This window comes from Balaenoptera borealis, assembly GCF_965194805.1.
Source record: "Balaenoptera borealis genome assembly, chromosome: 14".
NCBI classification, from domain to species: Eukaryota; Metazoa; Chordata; class Mammalia; order Artiodactyla; family Balaenopteridae; genus Balaenoptera; species Balaenoptera borealis.
Genome location: NC_138875.1, coordinates 3219857 through 3241938, shown reverse-complemented (window position 1 = coordinate 3241938; position 22082 = coordinate 3219857). Strand labels below are relative to the sequence as shown.

The window sequence follows — 22082 nt, the reverse complement described above, 5'->3', positions numbered from 1 at the left end:
AGACTGTCCTGGCCACACCGACACAGGTCTTTCCTCTTTCCTCCTTCTCCTCTTCAGCCTCTTTTGGCTCCTCCTCCATCTCCTTTTTCCTATCCATCTTCCAAATCACCAGTCAATAAGTTTCTTTACAAATTTTGGGTACCAGACCAATCCAATGTTGGGCTCACTTGCTAAACTTTTAGATAATTTCACAATGGAGAGGAATAGGTTCTAGGTTGTTTAGGCTATGGATTAAACTGTGGAGACAGAAACACAAAATAACGGTGGCCTAAACTTAGAGACATGTTCCTCTTTACCATAAAGGTCTAAGCTCATTCTGGTTGGCAAAGTTATAAGAAGGTCAAGCTTCTCCTATCTCACTGCTTCCCTCTCTGGGATGTTGTTCTCTGCACATGGCCCGGGGGTGCAGGGAGAGCGGGGGTCTGAGGGTGTTCTCTTCTCTCATGTGGTCTACTACCATTCACATCCCTTCCGTACAATCACTTCACTTTCATTCATATCCCATTGGCCAGTACATGGCCATCTAGCTTCCACTAGCTGCAAGGAAGTCTGGGGACTGTAGTTTTTCCTCTGCAAAGCCATACGTATAACTAAAAACTGGTCATTCTATTAATAAGAGAGAGCAGGGGCAAACAAGTACTTGGGGTGATCCACGGTTTCTGCCACACTTAGCAATATGACACTGGAGGATTTATGCACATTGAAACATAAAATTCTTGCCGCTGTTATCTTTTAGTAATGACACTGTGCATTTTGTAGTCTTCAATTTACTGTATCATGATATATGTTATAGCATCTATAAAAGCATTGTTACTTTAACTCAAAAGTTCCAATTAAGGATTATGCAAATCTCCATCTAATTGTGAAAATATTATTTTAGTAGATTACATGAAAAGCTTACCAGATATACCATTCATTTCCTTACCTTTTTATTTAACTTAACTACAGAATCTCAAGTTTTTCAAGTCTAATACTTTTTGAAGCTCTTTTCATTTTGTACATCCTGCATTATAATTTATAGTATAAAGCCACCTTTCTCAAAGTCTACAATTTCCTTAGTCTGAATTTTTCTTCTTTCTAACCTTTCTAAACCTTCCTTCATATCAAGGAGATGACAAAGCTCATTATGACCATTAAGATTCAGATGCAATTAAGTTTTATTCTGCTTTAAGTGATAGGTGCATGATTCCTTCTTGGATCATTTTCTACAGGCCCACAACTTGTATACCCTCATTAATTTGCAAGGCTGTTTTAGAAAAAATAAGTTCTCGACTCTGAATGAGGCGCCTCTCCAACTTTGACCAAATCATTGCATTAACGTTCTTCAGATTATAACATCCCTTTAAAAAAATCCCTTGCCATTGTCCCCAGAGGAGCCCATAAAAATGCTTGTGTGCTTTGTTTGCGGCCACTTAAGTAATAGGAGAGCTCCCCCTACTGATTGGCATCGGGGAATTAAGGAGGAGGGGCCCATCCCAGGGCCTTGGCTCCAGGTAACTTCGCGAAAGCTCACGCGCAGACCAAGAAGAAATGGCTTGCTTGACACTGGCTTTTGAAATACTTAAAAACATCAGCATTTGTCAGGTAGAAAGATTTTCATTCCCAAGTTCCAACAGGTTATTATTATTCCAAGCAACGGAGAGTTAAAAAAGGTTGAACAACTGTAATAATGGTGGTGTCTAGATGTGGGGAGTGATTAGGTTTTACTGATTGTTTGTATAAAACTCTCTCACCTGACTTTGTTTTGGATTTGTTTAAGAGATGTGTGCTAATTAGACCATGCAAATCACTTTGTTTTCTGAAAATTAATTAAGCTTTCTGGCCTTCCCATGTTACAGGAGCAGGTCACCACCCACACGGTTCCTCTGGGTTACCTGGGAGGCGAGCCTGTCTCACACTGAACTGTCAGAAAATTCCATCATGGGAAGAGTGGAGTTTAGTAATGCGGCGTTTGAAAGCTTGTTCAAGTTGTAAAATGTTGGATTCTATTTTTATTAAAATCACTTAAACTTTCAACATTGTGAAAAAGATTTATTTAACATACAACTCACAAGCCCTTTTGAATGCATATTTTAGGGGAAAAATACAGCAGAGGATGTTTCTAAAACTAAAGTTATTGTCCTGAAGGGACGAAACAGATGAGTTAACTGTTGAAATCCTATTGTTTCATTAGACTGTCCGTAAAAACATTTAACATTGTATATTTGTAGTGTTATGAGGAAGCTATATATCCATCTCCTTCAAATATACAGATATAAATACTCTTTATTATTTGGGAATATTGTATAGAATCTACATAAAGCTGTAGAGGCTGCAGAGAAATGTTTTATTGGAAGAACCCCCAAGTAGAGAAACTAAACTCAGCAGCTGGAGAAGCATATTATGCAGTAAGCTTGATAAAAACACCACATCTGTGGGAGGGAGGGCCATTTTTTAGACAATCCTGTTTTGTATCTGAATGGGTTTTTTTTTAAACTGCTTCACTGAGATATAATTCACGTACAATAAAATTCTCCCATTTAAAATGTACAGTTCAGTGTGTTTAGCTTATTTACAGGGTTCTGTAGCAATCACCACAACCTAATTTTTAAAAATTATTTAACTAATTAATTTATTTTTGGCTGCGTTGGGTCTTCGTGGCCACGCGCTGGCTTTCTCTAGTTGCGGCGAGTGGGGGCTACTCTTCGTTGCAGTACGCAGACTTCTCATTGCGGTGGCTTCTCTTGTTGCCGAGCAAGGGCTCTAGGCGTGCAGGCTTCAGTAGTTGTGGCTCGTGGGCTCAGTAGTTGTGGCTCGCGGGCGTAGTTGCTCCGCCGCATGTGGGATCTTCCAGGACCAGGGCTCGAACCTGTGTCCCCTGCATTGGCAGGTGGATTCTTAACCACTGAGCCACCAGGGAAGCCCACTACAACCTAATTTTTAGAACATTTTTCATCATCTCCAGAGGAAACCCTGTATCCATTAGGGGTCACTCCCTGTTACCTTCCAATCCCCTCAAACCCCGACTCAGCCCCAGACAGACACAGATCTACTTCTGTCTCTATGGATTTGCCTATTCTGGATATTTCATATAAATGGAGTCATATAATATTTGATCTTTTGTGACTGGCTTCTTTCATAGCATAATGTTTGAGGTTTATTCCTGTGGTAGTATGTATAGGTACTCCATTCCTTTTTTTTTTGTATTGCCATTACATGGGCATACCGCAGTTTGTTTATGCCTTTAACAGTTGATGGACATTTGGGTTGCTTCCATCATTTGGCTATGATGAATAACAACTGTTATAAACATTCGTATATGAGTCTTTGTATGGACACACATTCTCATTTTACAGGTAGTTACTAGGGTTAGAATTTCTGGGACACATGGTATCTTTATATTTCACATTTTGAGGTACTGCCAAACTGTTTTCCAATGTGAATATACCATTTTACATTCCCTTCAGCAAAGTGCGTTTCAATTTCTCCACATCCTTGCCAACAATCGTTATTGGCTGTTGTTTTGATTTTAACCATTCTAATGGATGTGTAATGGTCTCTTATTGTGGTTTTGACTTGTGTTTCCCTAATAAGTAATGACAGTGAATATGTTTTTCATGTTCCTTTTCCACCATTTGTATATCTTCTTTGGAGAAATGTTTGTTCAAATCCTTTGCTCATTTTAAAGTTGGATTATTATTGTTATTATTATGTTGTAAGGGTTTTTTGTTTGTTTGTTTTTGTTTTTGTTTTTTAGTATGGTCTGGATACAATGAAATTGAAAAGAGGAAATCAATAGAGGAAATTTTAATGAAACCCTCAAACCTGGTTTTTTGAAAAGATCAATGAAATTGATAAACATTTAGCTAGGCTTACTAAGAAAAAAAGAGAGAGGACAAAAATTACTAATAACAGAAATGAAAGAAGATACATCACTTCATATCCCATAGGCATTAGAAAGACAAAGAATACTAAGAACAACTCTAGCTTACAAGTTGATGACCTAGATGAAACGGACCAATTCCTTGAGAGACAAATTCTGCCAAAACTCACAGAAGGAGAAATAGACTATCTGAATAGGCCTATATCTATTAAAGACATTAATTCAATAATTAATAACCTTCCAAAAGAAAAATTGCCAAGCCTAGATGGGTTCACTGATAATTTCTACCAATTCTCTGCAGTCTCTTTCAGAAGATGCAAGCAGAGGAAATATTTCCTAACTCATTTGATAAGGCCAATTGAGGCCAACATTACCCTAATACCAAAACCAGACAAAGACATTACAAGAAAACAACAGACCAGTATCTCTCATGAACATAGATGCAAACACCCCGTAAAAGTTATTAGCAAATTGGATGCAACAATGTATAAAAAGATTTATACACAATGACCAAGTGGGATTATTTTAGGATTTAATTATTCAACATTTAAAAATCAATTAATGTAATCAATCTCATCAATAGGCTAAAGAAGAAAAATTGCATGATCATATCAATAGGTACAGAAAAGAATTTGACAAAGTCTAACACTCATTCATGATAAAAAAACTCTGCAAACTAGAAATACAAGGGAACTTCCTTAACTTGGTAAAGAACATCCACAAAAAACTTGCAGCTAACTTCATATTTAATAATTAACTAGAAGCTTTCCTGCTAAGACCAGCAGTAAGGCTCAACATTGTACTGGAAGTCCTAGCTAAAGCAATATATATATGTGAGAAATAAAACTATCTTTGTTTATAGATGACATGATCATCTACATAGTAAATTTGAAGGAATCAACAAGAAAACTCCATGAACTAATAAATGATTATAGCGTGGTTACATAGTACAATGTTAATATACAAAAGTCAGTTGCTTTCCTATTTCCAGCAATGAACAAGTGAAATTTGAAATTTAAAACACAATGTCATTTACATTAGCAACCCCCAAAATGACATTTAGGTGCCAATCTAATACAATATGTACAAGAGCTACATGAGGAAAACTACAAAACTCTGGTGAAAAAAGTAAAAAAGAACAAAATAAATGGAGAAATATTCTATGTTCATGGATAGGAAAATTCAATATTGTCAAGTTGTCAGTTCTTCCCAAATTGATCTATAGATTCAATGCAATCACAATCAAAATCCCAGCAAGTTATTTTGTGGATATTGACAAACTGATCCTAAAGTTTGTATAGAGAGGCAAAAGACACAGAATAACCAACTCAGTATTGAAGGAGAAGAACAAAGTTGGAAGACTGATGCTACCTGACTTTAATATTTACTATAAAGCTACAGTAATCAAGACAGTGTGGTACTGGTGAAAGAATAGACAATAGATCAATGGAATAGAATAGCGAGCCCAGAAATATACCCACATAAATATAGTCCACTGATATTTGACAAAGCAACAAAGATAGCACAATGAATACAGGATAGTTGTTTCAACACATGGTGCTAGAACAATTGGATATCAACATGCAAAACAATAAATCTAGACCCAAAGCTTGCATCCTTCAGAAAAATTAACTCAAAATTGATCATAGACTTAAATGTACAATGAAAAGCTATCAAACCCCTAAAAGATAACACAGGAGAAAACCTAGATGAGCTTGGGTGTGGTAATGATTTTTTTAGATACAGTACCAAAGGCATAATCTGTGAAAGAAAGAATTGATAAACTGGGGTTCACTGAAATTAAAAACTTGGAGAAAAAGTTTGTAAATGATAATCTAAGTTACTGTTATTCAAAATATACCAAGAACTCTTAAAACTCTACAAAATGAAGATGAACACCTCAATTAAAAATGGGCAAAAGATCTAAACCGTCACCTCACCAAAGATATACAGATGGCCAACAAGCATATGAAAAGTTGTTCTACATCATATGTCATTAGGGAATTGCAAATTAAAACAACAATAAGATGCCACTACATATCTCCTAAAATGGCCAAAATCCAAGATACTAACACCACCAAATGCTGGGAAGGATGTAGACACCTGGAGCTCTCATTCCTTGCTGGAAAGAATACAGAATGTTACAGCCACCTTATAATACAGTTCAGCAGTTTCTTACAAAATTAAACATACTCTTGCCATACGACCCAGCAATCATGCTCGTTGGTATTTACTTAAAGGAGTCAACTTATGCCCACACAAAAACCTTCACAGAGATATTTATAGCAGTTTCATTCCTAATTGCCAAAACTTGGAAGCAACCAAGATGTCCTTCAGTAGGTGAATGAATAAATATACTGTGGTCCATCCAGACAATGGAATATTATTCAACATTAAAAAGAAATGAGCTAGGAAGCCATGAAAAGACATGGAGGAACCTTAAATACGTAGTACGAAGATGAAAAGATCCAACTTGAAGAGGCTACATATTATATAATTTCGATACACGACATTCTGGAAAAGACAAAGCTACAGAGAAAGTAAAAAGATCAGTGGTGCCAGGGGTCAGCAGGCAGTGAGAGGTGAATGGATGGAGCCCAGAGGATTTTCAGGGCAGTGAAGCTTCCTGTATGATGCTGCAATGATGGATACGTGCCATTTTACCTTTGTCCAAACCCATAGAAGGTGCAACACCAAGAGTGAATCCCAACGTGAACTATGAACTTTGGGTGATTTTGATGGGTCAGTGTAGGTTCATTGACGGTAATGAGTGTCCCACTGTGGTGGGCGGTGTTGATAATGGGGGCAGGCTGTGCATGTGTGGGGATGGGGGGGTCTATAGACATCTCTGTTCCTTCCTCTCAATTCTGTTGTGAACCTAAAACTGCTCTAAAAAAAACTCTATTAAAAGGAATTAAAGCCAATATATGATAGTTGAAAAAATGTGATTTTATATGTAAAGTACTTAGAATAGTGATGAGTACCCAGTAAATGCTAGCTATTATTATTACATCAGTCTCCCCTCAGAGTTCCAGCGAAACTGGAAGTTGAGTCCATTTTCTCCCCAACCCTGGGCAGAGAGAATTTGAACAAAGAATTAAGACGAAAACTCAGATTTCGTAGCCATAAACCTATTCTTTCTTCCTACATCTCCCCTCCACATCCTTTTCCACAATACATCAACTTAGACATATTCTTTCTTCTGTTATCTCTCCTACTTAATCAACCATTTCCCTGGATTCAGCCCACTGGAAATCATTCCCATCAAAATTAATGACAATATGTTTTAGCCATTTGAATGAACTCACATTTTCGTGAGTTTTTTTCTTTTTGTCTGAGGACGTTAAAGTCTTATTAGCTATTTAACAGTGGACTAAATTATCAGAAGTGAATCTACATTCATAAGGGCCCGGTGACAGAGTTTAAGTAGGGGTTGTTGACATTCACAAAACCCGCCCTGACTTCTGTTCCTCTCGTTACGAACAGCAATAGTACAGACATCTTGGTGAACATTCCCAGGATTCAGCTTCTACAACCAATAATAACCTCTAAGTAGTTAATAAGACTGTCTAAAGGGCCCACTGGCATTGATAGTTCTAGCCTTGGGATTCCAAACTCGTCCTGTCCTGAGATGGGATAGGTACAGAATAGGCAAAGAGGCCGAATTTTATCATTTATAAGGAATATTTGGTTTACATGTAGTTGAAATGTAGAATCTGGTTAAAATGACAATACACAACAACTAGAACAATAATGAATATTAACTTGAAAAAGGGTACCATGCCAGCCAGATGTTCCTTTTTGTGCTGCATGTTGTATAATTCTAACAACCTTTTAAAAAGAAACATCCTGACCCTCATTTTACTGATAAATAAACGGAAGCAAAGGAAGTGACAGCTTGACCAGGTCCCGCTGCTGTTTAAGTGGGTTGGGTCCAGATGCCAACCCAGGACTTCTTGAGTCCAGAGCATCATGGCATGGCTGTGCTGCAGAAGGACAGACGTTCAGGGACTGCGGTCCTGGGGATGCCAAAATTTCCTCGGATGGAGATCTGGAGGAATGTGGGGTCCTAGCCCTTAACTGAGAGTGAGGTAGGGGAGAGCCCATTGCAAGGGCAGAGAGCTGAGAGGTGCTGGCTGCACACAGGGAGGACCCAGGGCTGCCAGCCCTGTTCTTCCAAGGTTAGGATGCTGACCTGCACATCCCACTCTCCAAGGTCCACATCCAGGCAGGAACAAACATGGCAGGTGTCCCTTCATGCCCAGGGACCAGGAACCCCTGCCGGCAGCATCGTCTTGCACAGCAATAGACCTGTGGGGGAGGCTGATTGATCCATCATTTTGGTATAGTCTAAATTATCGATCCTCCTCGATCTTTATTTCAGTTTTTATTTTATGTCACTATTGGTTTCCATCACTACCCTGTTGATGGTTTCACACTTGGAGTCTTCATGGAGTTTACACTCTTGTGGGGCAAGAAAGACAAATACGTGAACAAATCCACGAGATGCTTTCAGTTAATGACAAGAATGACATTTCAGCCCTACGTACGTCCACACCACCTGTTCTGTGTTCTCACTTCTACTTCTGTGTTGGAGTTAGCTGGGCAAAAGAGGGTCCCCCTTTTCGGAAGATTTTCCTTCAGTGTTATATGGGCTGTAACTTCTTTTGCTCCCCCAGCCTTTCTGTTGCTGTCCTTGTTGTTGGTTTTGTGACAAATTATTTTTGCATAAGAGTTTGACGAGTCTCCAGGAAATGTGTCACAATTCCTAGTTTGCTATTCCTAGTAATATGCTCTTTCTGAAATCCCAACCTGGGCTATAGGTAAGGAGGTTTTAATTGCTGGTTAGTTCATTATTGTCATAATGACCCAGAAGATAGTCTCAATAAGCATAAGAATTTAATGTTGTCACCTTTTGCACGTGGTACCTTGCTTTCTTGGCCAGGTAAAAATGTATTTGAAATGCTTTTGTATAAACCATTGGTTAAAATGAAACACTTTTATAATTTGTTAAGATAAATTCAACATTATATTTCTTAAATTTTCTAAGGAAGTTTTTTTTGAATCAACATCAAGTTCGACGTACCTGAAACCAAATGGATCCCTTTCTATAATGTATAGATAGGCTATAAATTCTTTGAGGACAAGGATCACATCTGAATCATGTCTTTGTCCCTAATATTTAGCATAATGCTAAATGTTTAATAGCATTTGCTTAGTAATTTCTGAGTGACTGAATTATTTTAGCTGTAAAAATGCTGGTATGAATTGTATAATGCTGGTGTATGCATTATTTTCCCTATTAATCAATGTAGTAAGGATATAAACTGGTTAAAAAAAAAGTCAATTTGGCATTTAATCATTAAAAAATACATATTTATCTAAAATTAAATTGACAAATTCTTTAACAAAATGGTCCTTAGATCTCTTTAGAATAAATGGTCTTTATCTTGACATTGAGTGGCTCTCACTGTCATCTAGCATATCAAATTTACTTTCCGAACTTTAAATGACTCATTGTCTACCATGTTGCTTATCATTCTCTCTCTTTCTATTGTCTATATCTATCATTTATCTATCTATCTATCTATCTATCTATCTATCTATCTATCTATCATCTATCTAATCAAACTATGACTTCAATATTATTTTGGTAGAGAAATCTTCCAGAATACTATCTTGGAAAATTTTAGAATCATGAAATTTTGAAATGAGCATTCTATAATCTCATTTTAAACAAAAACAATATGATGAATCATATATTCCAAATAAAAACAGACTGGAATTTCCAAACCAGATATTAAAATATTTATTAACATGCACTCTGTGTCTGCCTACAGGTCAAAATGAATTATGTTTTCATTAGACACTGCTCTTAGTTCTTGCTCAATTCTTTTTGACTTGGGTCCAAAGGGGTTCATACAGTTATTACTGGGAAAAATGGTCCAAGAGAGAGAAGAAGAAGTTTTCATTATTTGGAGATTTTGTGTATCTAAATAGTGAGGGATCGTTCTAGTGGGGAGAGAAGCAGTAAATGTAGTGAAATTTACAATGGCTTAATATTTTTACTCCCTTATTTATTTATGCCAAATAAATAATTATTTATGTGGAAAAATGGGGACAGGGTCAAGACTATGTTCTATTAGTTCCTTTGTTAATTATTATTTTAAGCACAAGGGTCATTATAGAGACTAGCATTTACCAGAGTATTGTTTTGGAACATTAGTCCTGTAAATAAATTTGATGGTTTAAAATGCACATTAATAATAAACTTGTCTAAGTTTGTTCAAGTCAGCACTTCTCAAACCTGTTTGACCAGAGACCACATTTTTTTCACCACACCCCTGACATCCTACAGATCTAGTGTTCCAGGAACACACTTTGTGGAAAGCAGGGATGCAGCTGTTGTGTGCCAGGCTCAGATTCTCTTCCTTGATAATGCACAGTTTCCCTTGTGTGTGCACAACACACCCACATATACGCACATCCATCACACAAGGATAGATTTGAGTCATATTTTAAATATTCCTTGGTCAACAATTTTCTCTAGCTCTTATTTCTGAAATCCTCCTACAAATGTCCTCAATTTTGCACAGTTGTACCCTACTGACACCTTTGCCCCTGTTTGCTTAATTCCTATTTACCCCATTAGGGAGGAAGGGATCTGCCACCTTAAATAGAAAGATGGCCAAATACATAACACCCGAGACAGAACAGATGAAATAAAGCAGACGTTTATTCATTAAACGTACATGCAGCCCCAGAAGAGGACATTGCATGTCATGCAGGCCTACAAGGGTGGTGCACTAGGGAGCAAAGGGAACCAGCGGGGGCAGTAAGAAGCAGATCTGTAGTAACAAAAGGGAGAGGTGGCCCTGGCCCCTGTGGGAGGATGTGATCGGCTTGTTTGAATAATTCTGTGGGCTGGCAGGGAAGGGAAGCCTGTTAGCTGAGGAGCAGGAGGGGCACAGCTGGTTCATCTGATAGGGGGACCGGCTGGTGGAAGGCCTTTCCTGCTGTGGGAGGTGGTTCATCTCTGGTAAGAGCAGGGGGGCTCCTGGTTGAGTTGTGGGGCCCTATGAGATGCAAAGATGTCAAGGCAGCACCTGAGATGTTAGGCCTTGCATATAGCCTCCCCCATGTGGCTCCAGGGATGTGCTTGGTGCGCTCCGGATGTGGTACAAGCAACACGCCTCTCCTTCCTGCTCCAGGGCAGAATGCCTCAGGCTGTGTCAGCTTTCTGGGTGCCAGATCACAGCATCGATTCACTTGGTGTTCAGAGGCAGCCAGACTTCTACCCAACACCGTGTTCTTGTGATACCCCTGGTGCTGTGCCTTGCTATCCCAATTGATGGAGGCTATTATGCTTGATTCATTACATGCCATTGATCTTTGAAATTTTGATTAATGACAGGGAAACCGGAAAAGTTCAGTGTTTGGCTTTGGTTCAAATGAGCACCCAGAAGTTCAGATGCTTAATTCAAACTGTCTAAACCTTTTGGATAAGCAAACATGGTTATGCAAAATGAGTCTGAAAAGTCTCCTGGAAACACCCCTCTGTTGGAAATTTGTGGTATTTCCTGCTTCTACTTAGACTACAGACTCTAAACCCTACGAAGACATTACTTCTTTCTTTCATTTGTTCTGCTCATTTACTTCTGGCCAGAGCCCAGGTTTCTAGGTTTTTGTGGGACAGGTAGCAAATCATGGTGAGAAAGTTCAGGATGGCATTGTTTGACTGTCGTAGTTCCACCAGGAGTAGGTACATTTTTCATGTACCTGGGCACACAGAGAGAGGCAGGCACATCAACTCCCAGGGTCACAGTAAAGAGTTATCTATTTATCCCTGGCAAACTGACTTTTTTTTTTTTTTCCCCAGATTCATGAGAATGTGCTAGTACAGTGTGAATTTGCAGGTGTCATCAAGACAAAGCAAGAGGTTGTTGATAACTGACAGTGGGAGAAATTCCCCCCAAAATGCACAGTTAACTCTTCTCAGGTCTCCTTTGCTTAATTCAGGCAGGCAAGCCTGAGAAACAGATTGTCTAAGGGCTGTGCTCTAAAGGTCAAAAAGGATGCACTCTCTCAGGTTCAGAGGGAAAATCATTAGAAGAAAAAGGCTCCTGAATGAGAACACTCAAGAACCTTCTCTACCCCTAAACACTCCTTGCCGCCCCGATGTTCAAACCAAAGGTTCATTAGCCAGAGTTCCCTAGTTTATCCAGGTTTTTGAGTTTCACATGCTGACTGTTTTAGAAGGTACCAGAGTAGATGTGGCAAAATATCCTTCCACAGGTTTGTTTGCACTAAGTGACCTATTTCAATTCCTTTGAGACCAAACAATAGTGATAATGTCTGCATGATAATGAGAAATTCTAATAAGATTCGGAACATCCTGAATTATTTAGAAAATAAATAAAAATTTCTGACCTTGGATATTTGCATGTGTTTCAAGTATGTTGCAAATCCCGGGAAGCATTAAAACAAGCATCGACCATGACCCTGCAACTCAGAATTCTGGGTGAGTCTTCACCCTGCTCCTCACTCTTTGCCATAGACTGTTCACCCAGATGTTAATAATGCCTTCTTTGTACCCGGAGGAGGATAGAACTGGTAATAATTTATACTTTCCCAAATTGCAAACCTGTCAATTTTGAGTGAAACAAAACCCAAAGTCTCCAGCTTCTGCTGAGTAAAAAAGGAGAACCCACTTGAACACCAAATATTATCACGTTATTTATAATATTGCTACATTATGCCCATGTCATGCTTCAAATTTGTTATCTGAGCAATAAAACATATAGTAGCTTTGGACTTTAGCTACATGTTCCCTTAGAAGGGAATACACAGACTGATTACTGGACAACCAATTAGCAAACTCTGAGTGATTCTAGAGAGTTACGGACAATCAATAGAAGATTTTATTAAGTGGTTTTATGTAATAATTTAATTTTGAAATTAAAGTTAATGCTTAAGGGTTATATATTTCCATTTTATTATTTTTATAAACACAAAAATTTGAAATTTTCTTTTCCTATTTTATATTAAAGTATAATAATTATTTTTTAATTATAAATGCTTAGAAGGCTAATACACTAGCAAACATGTAAAGAGACATTTCTGTGCCACATGTTGAGTGGGTACTGTTCTATTACATTGATATTGTATTTGATTTATTTATTAGACTTTTATAATTTGTTTTTTTCTCAGGGTCTTTCTAAGGAGAAATTTATGAAAGTAAATGGACCCTTGCTGGATTGGCACCTAGCCATCTTCTCGACAAAATTCTACCCTATTAGGGAACGATTATGGCCTATGAATGGTAAACATTGATATTCTCTAAAACTCTTAACTTTCTCTTTCTGGAACTGAGTCCTTAAGATCAATTGGTGGCACTTGAGGAATTGTGACCTTTCTCGCCTTCTCTTAGAACCATTGTTTCCTTACATAACATGACCTGAAGGTGACCTCCTGGTCGCCCTTGTAGGTCTGGCCACATGAGTTCAGGAGGTCCCCAGGTGGTCACAAAAAGCTTGTTTTGTCTTGTACAAATGCAGGAATCTTTGTTCAGCCAATTGCCCTTTGGCATGCACTCTCATGCTTACCTTTCTGGGTACTGACCCTGCAAGCAGCAGACACTGAGGCAGGAAAAGGGGAAACTAGAAAAGCACATGGGAAAATGACTTTCTGGTTTAAGGAAATGTTACCAAATGCCAACAGCTTTTTTTAATTGACCGCAGTTCTCTTCAACCATGACTGCAGGACGGAGTGTGGCAGAAAAGGCTTCTGGGAGAAGAAAGATGGTACAAATGGGCTGTTCCTCCGCCCCCGTCTTGCTCTTCTTTCCTTCTCCACCTTCCACCTCCCACTTCCCATCCTACCTCCCACCATTTAAATTTGTCTTTCTTAACACTTCCAGAGTCTTTGCTAAAACTTGAATCCTGACTGTCATCCCAAGGCTCAAACAATGTGTTAAATCAATCATTGGTTCTATGACTGAGACTGAGTTTGGATTAAGATCAATAGGAGATGAATGAGCAGCTCTATAAGCCTCATGGCACTTGGAGACCTGCCAAGTACTCATTTCTCTGATTATGTAGGTCTATGTCTCTTCCTCAACTTACCTGTACTGCTTCCCAAAAGGTGTGCTAGGAATGAAAACAAGGGAGCTCTTCTTGGTGGGTCCCGGTGGGGCAGTCACTGGATAGTTTTGTCCCCCCGCGTGGTGGATCCCCATGAGCTGTCGTCTGTGAATCTAATGAAGAATCTGGTCCATGCTGTGCATTTCTTATCTGACATTAGTCACACCTACCTTCCACAATGAGTCCGTTCCACATAATTTAACGTTAAAAGATTTGGGGCACTAGAAGAGGGCCTTGTCTTGATGCGCTCCCCTAATCTTCATATATCCTCCCAGAATTTCCCCTTTCTTTGAACAAATTTATGGAAGTTCCTTTCTCCAGCATCAGTGTGACAGTGAACTCTGCCACAGAACGATTTGCATAGGAATTAATACACTCAAACCTTGAAACAAAGCTGAGGGAGCTTAAAATATCACTTCAGTACCTGCTGAATATCACATGTATATAATTAAAAACCAAACATTTCTTTTTTCATATCACTGATAGAACAAAACAGCACAGTGTAGATTTAGTTTGTTAGAAACCAAAAAAAAAGAAAAAAAAAAAAAGGTCATACACCATCATCATGTTCTATGCGTTCTATTCTGCTATGAAAACTTTATATATAGTAAATATAGAATACAACCTGGTTAAAAATAGAAGCTATTCCCAAAAACCACCTGGGCCACATCCCAGCAGCCAGAAATGTTTCCCTCCCAAGCTGATGACTCTTCACCTTCAAGGAAGAAACGTCATTAACATATTTGAGAGTATATTTTAATGTACAATGATCTCGACCAGGCAGCTCTTGGATAAAGGATAATAAGATTGCTTTGGAGGATCAGATTTAGAAAAATGAACTCATGTAATTTTAAATAAGAAATAAAGTAGAGGATGTGGAGAAAAGGGAACCCTCCTGCAGTGTTGGTGGGAATGTAAATTGATACAGCCACTATGGAGAACAGTATGGAGGTTCCTTAAAAAACTAAAAATAGAACTATCATACGACCCAGCAATCCCACTACTGGGCATATACCCTGAGAAAACCATAATTCAAAAAGAGTCATGTAGCACAATGTTCATTGCAGCTCTATTTACAATAGCCAGGACATGGAAGCAACCTAAGTGTCCATCAACAGATGAATGGATAAAGAAGATGTGGCACATATATACAACGGAATATTACTCAGCCATAAAAAGAAACGAAACTGAGTTATTTGTAGTTAGTTGGATGGACCTAGAGACTGTCATACAGAGTGAAGTAAGTCCAAAAGAGAAAAACAAATACCATATGCTAACACATATATATGGAATCTAAAAAAAAAAAAAAAAGGTCATGAAGAACCTAGGGGCAAGACGGGAATAAAGACGCAGACCTACTAGAGAATGGACTTGAGGATACAGGGTAGGGAAGGGTAAGCTGGGACGAAGTGAGAGAGTGGCATGGACATATATACACTACCAAATGTAAAATAGATAGCTAGTGGGAATCAGCCGCATAGCACAGGGAGATCAGCTCTGTGCTTTGTGACCACCTAGAGGGGTGGGATAGGGAGGGTGGGAGGGAGATGCAAGAGGGAGGGGATATGGGGATATATGTATATGTATAACTGATTCACTTTGTTATAAAGCAGAAACTAACACACCATTGTAAAGCAATTATACTCCAATAAAGATGTTAAAAAAAAAAAGGTGACTGTAGGTTGTGTTTTATAATACAAATGCAATAAAAGTATATCATAAAAATTGTGCAGTTTTCTGGTTTCTCTGAGTGTAAAGTTTTCTCTTGGTATGAGGGCCATTTCAGATACTGCATTTGACCCTTTCAGTCTGCCAGCAAGCCCTTCTGTACCCACTTGGAGCATCTTCCTAACGAATCAGAGCGTCTCAGGGCTGAAAGGGATTGTAAAAGCCATCAGTCCACCCAGCTCAGTGTCCAAATGCACAGAGTGATTTGCCAAGTTTAGATAATGCAGCTGAGATTGTTTATATGTTACAAGTTGTCTGAATTAATAGGTTATAAAAAGAATTAATAAGACATAAATGCTTCACTCAGATCCCTCCCTTACCTAATAAATAGTGAAGCTTGAATAGTTGTAAATTCTCTCAAAAATAAATTACATTACAAATGTGAATTTGAATGGCATGACTGATTTATGGCTACTGCTGATTTAGAGTTTTTTCTATATTGCTTGGTTGGTCCATCTGGCTATTTTTCAGATTCAGAGTTTTATCTTACTTTGGTCTGTGTGAGCTACTTTATTCCTGGAAAATCAAATATAACATTTTAATCAAAAAGAAAGGAAAACTGTATCATGTGACTTCTATACAAATAAAGGAGAAAAGCATATTCATCAACATAAAAGTCAATACTGAGATAAAATTGGAACTTCCTGGCATTCATGCATTTTAAAATGAAAAGAGAAGCCTTTTAGAAAAAAAAAGCTTTATGAAATAAATACATTTGTGGATATTAAAGAAATAATAAAACTTTACCAGTGAGTTGGGGAAAATTTAGGATTACAAACAAAAATATTTTTTTGTTAAACTAAGATTAAGAAGGAAGAGTGTGACATTATTTACCTTTCCAGGTCTTTCAAACACTAACCAAATTTTATATCAATACTCATTTGCATAAGTTCGATATTATGTTATATCCTATTTTAACTTAATTTGTGCGTGTGTGTTTTGTGAGTAAAATGTGGATACTGCCAAAATTGAACTAACGTTGATTCATTTAGTGGCTTTGGAAGTTTGAGATTTACAAAGTTGTTTGCTACTTTAAAATCAAATGTAAATCTGCCCTTGTTGTGTGCAGTCTGTTCCTTTGGAGACGGTTTTCCAAGTAGGGTTGTAGTCATTCAGAAAAGGAGGTATGAAATGTCAGAGTTGAGTGTTTGCAGCTACAGAATTTCTTAAAATGTTGGTCTGAAGTTTTGAATTGATAAGATCAATGAGCACATTTTTAACCAAATGATTCGTCTGCTCTTGGATAACCGATTCCTAAAAACTTGGCCTTGATGTTAAGTTGCTTTATAGTCAGGGGAATAGAAAAAAAAAAAAAGGTTAACACTTATAATTCTCTATGAAAATTCAATGCAAGTCATTTTGAAACAAAAATGTGGAAGAAAGAGTTAAGATGAAATGAGAAGATGTTGTATAACATTTCATAAACGTCCCAGGTGTTTACTCTCACAAGTGGCTTTCTAGTCAATGGATTTACAGTCTGACCGATGTGTAGATTTCAGATGTCTCTGTTGGGAGCTTCTTGAAGTGATGCTGATGTCCGTTCTTTAAGAGAAGGTCACGGTGCCTGAGGGGGACTCCGTTTGCATCTACACCCAGGGCTGTGGGCTGCTGCTCGGCTTACGTGCTCAGGACAGCGCAGTACGCTGCCAATTATATAGAGCAATTTACATGCTGACACCTCTCGAAAACGTACTGTCAGGAGTTTTCAATTAAAACCTACTTCCTCCCTGAAAAAGGCATAAGAAGAAGGAGGAGGAAGAGAAAGAAGAGGAGGGGGAGAAGCGGAAGCATTTTTGCTCGGTGCGTAAAAATAGCTTTGATTACGAGTCTTTTCATGCAGATCTAAAATGCCAACTCTCTGGAAGGTGAAGGGGTGAATAAGAAACCTCATGGAATTGTGGTCCCCGGAATTAAACAAACATCGCAAAACCGTGTGATTACAAAAGGTGCTTATCTTGCTTTCTTGAAACCATGCTTCCTTGAATATACTCTGCAGATCTCTTTGGATATCATATTCTTTATGCAGCTATAGTAGCTCTTTCTTGTCTTGTATTTGAGTCATTCCATCAAGGATTTAGTTGGGGATAAGATCTTCGGGAGCATCGAGAAGTCCAATGTTCTGTGACTCAAAATGTGGTCCATGAACTACAGCATCAACATCACCTGGGAGCCTGTTAACAACGGAGATTGGCAGTCCCACTTCAGCCCTACAGAATCAGAACGTGTATTTTAATAGGATTCCTGGGTGATTCATGAGCACAGTAATGTTTGGGAAGCACCGATCTCTCTTCCCGTCTCTTCCCAATCAGATTGGCTCATAGATTGGCATTAATGGGTGAGTTTAATAGAGAAACCAAGTCGTCTGACTGGAGCATTTAAGACGCACAAGTCCGATTTCCAAGCCATGAGGTTGTTTTGTTATTTATGTGGAGCCATAAAACACAATAGGATTTTTAAAGTCTATTTATATGCATAAAGCTGGCATACATATTCACAAATCAAGGCATTTGTTTTCATTATCCTTGCATGATAGCCAGTAACCCATAAATTTTCAATCCTGTCATTGCAACCTCTGAAAATCCTAAAACTGGGCATAATGAAGTTTTTGGGTGATTGAAATTAGTACCCTAATAACTTATAATAATTACTTTTATCTCTGGCTCTTGGATTATAACTGATCTGATTGTACCCATAATTGGTAAGAACATCATGTCTGTACAGCTGCACCTCAGCATCAAATCAGAGCCTCTACCATCCGCTGGATTATTTCAACTCTCTTGACAATAAATCCCAGTTTCTGTGTCTGTGTCAAGTAGCAATTTGTATGATTCATAAAGGTGATTTGACTGAGACCTAGCCAAGAAGATGAGCAATTCACTGGTGGGAATGTAGACGCTTTGTTATTGAAAAGGTTACATTCGGCAATTTAAATCTTATTTAAGGAAAGAGAGAAGATATCTACTGAATTGCAAGACCAACCAAGATTCCTACTGATGGATGACTTGAAAGAAAGGATGAACTGAGTTGCAGGATTAGGAATTCAAAGCTGTGAGCACCTGCTTACATTAAATAAAATGTCTGTGTGTTCCCAGAAGTTCCATACCTCCCCTCGGATGCAGATGCTAGCGGGAGCTGCGATGGCCGTTTGTCTTTCCACTTGCCAAATTTTTGTTCTCTGAGATAGTTTAGACCAAAGTCTAAATAAAATTTTAAAAAGGCTATCTAATTAAAAATGTAAACTATTTCTATATTTTTCTTTCTCTTTGCTAAATTTCCTCAATAGGGTACCAAAATAATTGGATGATAATTTCTTGCAGAGTGGAGAAAAAGTAATTGAGCCTGAAACTTTTTCTTTCCTGCTGGTAGCCGAGCGACCCTTTTAGGAAGCGAAGGTTGTAGGATCAGAGGGAAAAAGGTGAACTAGGTTTGTCTTCGTATTGCTTTTTCAGGGTTGAGCACATAGCTGGCATTCAGTAATTACTTATTAACTGGATTACACCTCTTAGCCTAATTCCTACTGTTGATAAACAGCCACGAGGGTCCCCTGGAGGGAGAAGGGGGTGCTATGCCGCGCCTGATTGTGTACAATGTTCCCCTACCTGAGTCCAAATGCTGGCATTGTTGTGGGAAAAGGGAGCAGGTTTTTATAACCTATAGGTTTTTATAACCTGTTAATTCAGACAACTTGTAATATAATAACTAATTATAAGTTATTAGGGTAATAATTTCAATCACCCAAAAAGCTCATTATGTCCAATTTTAGGATTTTCAAAAGTTGCAATGACAGGATTGATAATTTATGGATTACTGGCTATCATGCAAGTGTTGTGGGAATAGGGGGCGGCTCCTTACATTCTCTAAAATACACTTTTTCTCATCTATTAAAGGGAGTTACCCCTATATCACAGGGTGATTCTAAGCCTTCAAAATTATATCTAAAAGTGCGTAATACTTTGCCCAGGATGCAGTAAGACTCAACATACAGCCGTCACTTCATCATTTCAGAGCGTTGCAAAGGAAAAGTACCGTCTTTGTCTTTCCCTTTTCAGTCCTTGACGTGGTGGGAAGGGAGAGGAGGGGTAGGGTTGAGGAAACCCGAGGGGGAGCGTGTCAGCACCACTGCTCTGAGGGTGGACCCCCGCCTTGATCGCTTGTGTGTTCCTGGTAAGCGTGGACCAGCAAGGGAACCTGTTTGTGAACACGTGACTCTCCTTTTTCAACCCCAGGAGCCAGGCCAGCACCACCTTCCAACAAGGCTGACTTTCCACAGTCAAATCCTGGCATCCTATTGATGCAATGAAGAGTAAAGGGTGTCCTCGCAAGGTTGCTGGGTATTCAAAAATCTCAGGAATGCTCACTTTGCTGTACAGCAGAGATAGGGACAACGTTGTAAATCAACTATACTTCGATAAAAAGCTAAATTAAATTTAAAAAAATCTCAGGAATGGACCAGTAATGCTGTTCCACAATTCAATCTCATCTTTTGGCATAGTAAAGAAAACTGGTACATTCTCAAGTCCTTCAATTTTCTCAACTGGCTAAAATGAAGACATTCATTTCAAAGGAGATAATTAGATGGTTTTTTTTTTTTTTTTTTTAAAAAGCAAGCTTTGAGGAAAGAGAGGGAAAGGAAAGGGAACATGTTTACTATAGTTGGAAGAGCATATGACCTTTGTTTCATCACCCTGAAAGGCAGAAGTCATCTATCAACTATTGGGAATGTCATTCGGTGTGCAGTCCTGTTCTCTCGCTTATTTTAGGAGTTGGCCCTGTGAGGCACAATTATCTGGAGCTTGAACTTCAGGGATTATATGTGCGATTCTTAGAATGGCCTATGGTATATCAGGAAACTTTTATGTATCACCCCATCATCAAACGTTTTCGAATTGTTAGATAATTTTAGCCCCATGTTTGTTAGCTGCACTTGGGAAGCCATGCCTATATTCTCACGGAGCTTGCGGAATGGAAACAAAGCTGCTTGAGATGATTATGTTGACGTATGTCTGTTAGTGTGTGGCTCCATCGACATGTGAATCTTATAGAGTCACCTGGTAATATTCCAGCAAAATCATCACCATTCATCCTAGGTTGTCTTTTTCCTCTTAGTATTTCAAGATGAAAGTTTTCAATACTAATGCTGCAAAGTGGGTATTATGTTGACTTATGCTAATCGATTTCATGGATGCTGTCATATTACATTGTTCAGCAAAGACACTGGTGAAGTTGCCTTGTGTCCACCGTTATCTTGCAAACAGCCCAGTGGTGTCAGAACGCAACATCCAGGGACACTCTGCCTTGTTGTGGGATAGCTTCTGTCCGGAGAGGTTTGCTAGGAATAGTGGGAAGGGAGGCAGAGAGGGCTGTGTCTGTGCTGTTATATGTCCTCTTAAAGAGAAAACAGTGTAAAAAAGGGCCGATGTATTGTGTGCGGGAGCGTGTGTGGATTTATAGTGGCTTCATTGCCACGTATTATTTTCATGGCAGCACTTCTGTAAGCGGTGTGTCAGTCCCTCCTTGAGGAGCTTCTGGCTTTAGGATTTTACCACCAGCCCATAAACCGGGGAAACTCCACTGTTAGAGCTAAGGGTTCCAGAGGCAGTTTTCAAAGGTAAGCTTATTTGAAAATTCTGCAAGGGAGATTGATTTGGCGATTTTCAATGCTGCTTCTGCAAACCTTCTCGGGCGGTGTTCCCACCGTTCCCACCCCCTCCCTGAACAACTGCAGCCACTTTATAGGGAACTCAAGAATTGTTGGACAGAGGTGGGTTTCCCCATAATAAAGGCACTGCCAATGGGGTCGGTCCACAGGAACGGGGTGGGCAGGCAAGGTGGGTCTCTACGGCCCTACTGCTGGTGGGCAAACCCACTTCATGGTCAGCATCTCCATGAAGTGCCCAGTGTCCCAGGGTCCCTGGATCCCCCTTGCTCTTCTGGGACACCCCCCTCACCAGGGCAATGCATTCTGTCCCTACTCACTCTGCCTGTGTGCTCCCTGACCTGGGATCTCTTTGGGTCATTGGCTGTCTAATCTAATACGGTCATGCAAAAGAAGACTAATGATGGCTGAGAACTTGACATGTTGTCACTCCAAGATTTCAGGGGTCCCTCGAGTGCTTGCTGATGCCCTTAGAGCTGTGGTAAGATCTAGGAGACAGGAGCTATGGTACAGCTCTTTGTGAAGCTGCAGCACCCTTCCCCTGGATCACGTGGGTGGCTGACGACCGAATCCTCCCTGCCTGTCACAGTGAACTTGAAACTTGATCACCTCAACAGCCATGGAAGAGCCATACTATGCACAGTCTTGTAGCAGGAACTGAGAATCCAGGGAGAAAGAGGAACAGCCCTTGTCT

General features: G+C 39.1%; 1 long non-coding RNA gene across 1 annotated transcript; it reads left to right on the top strand.

Annotated features, from left to right (window-relative positions):
- The first annotated feature begins 343 nt into the window (after positions 1-343).
- On the top strand, positions 344-21513 carry LOC309610761. Its single transcript, XR_014234152.1, has 2 exons — positions 344-1584; positions 1839-21513. It is a non-coding gene; the product is annotated as an uncharacterized lncRNA (long non-coding RNA).
- Positions 21514-22082: the final 569 nt, after the last annotated feature.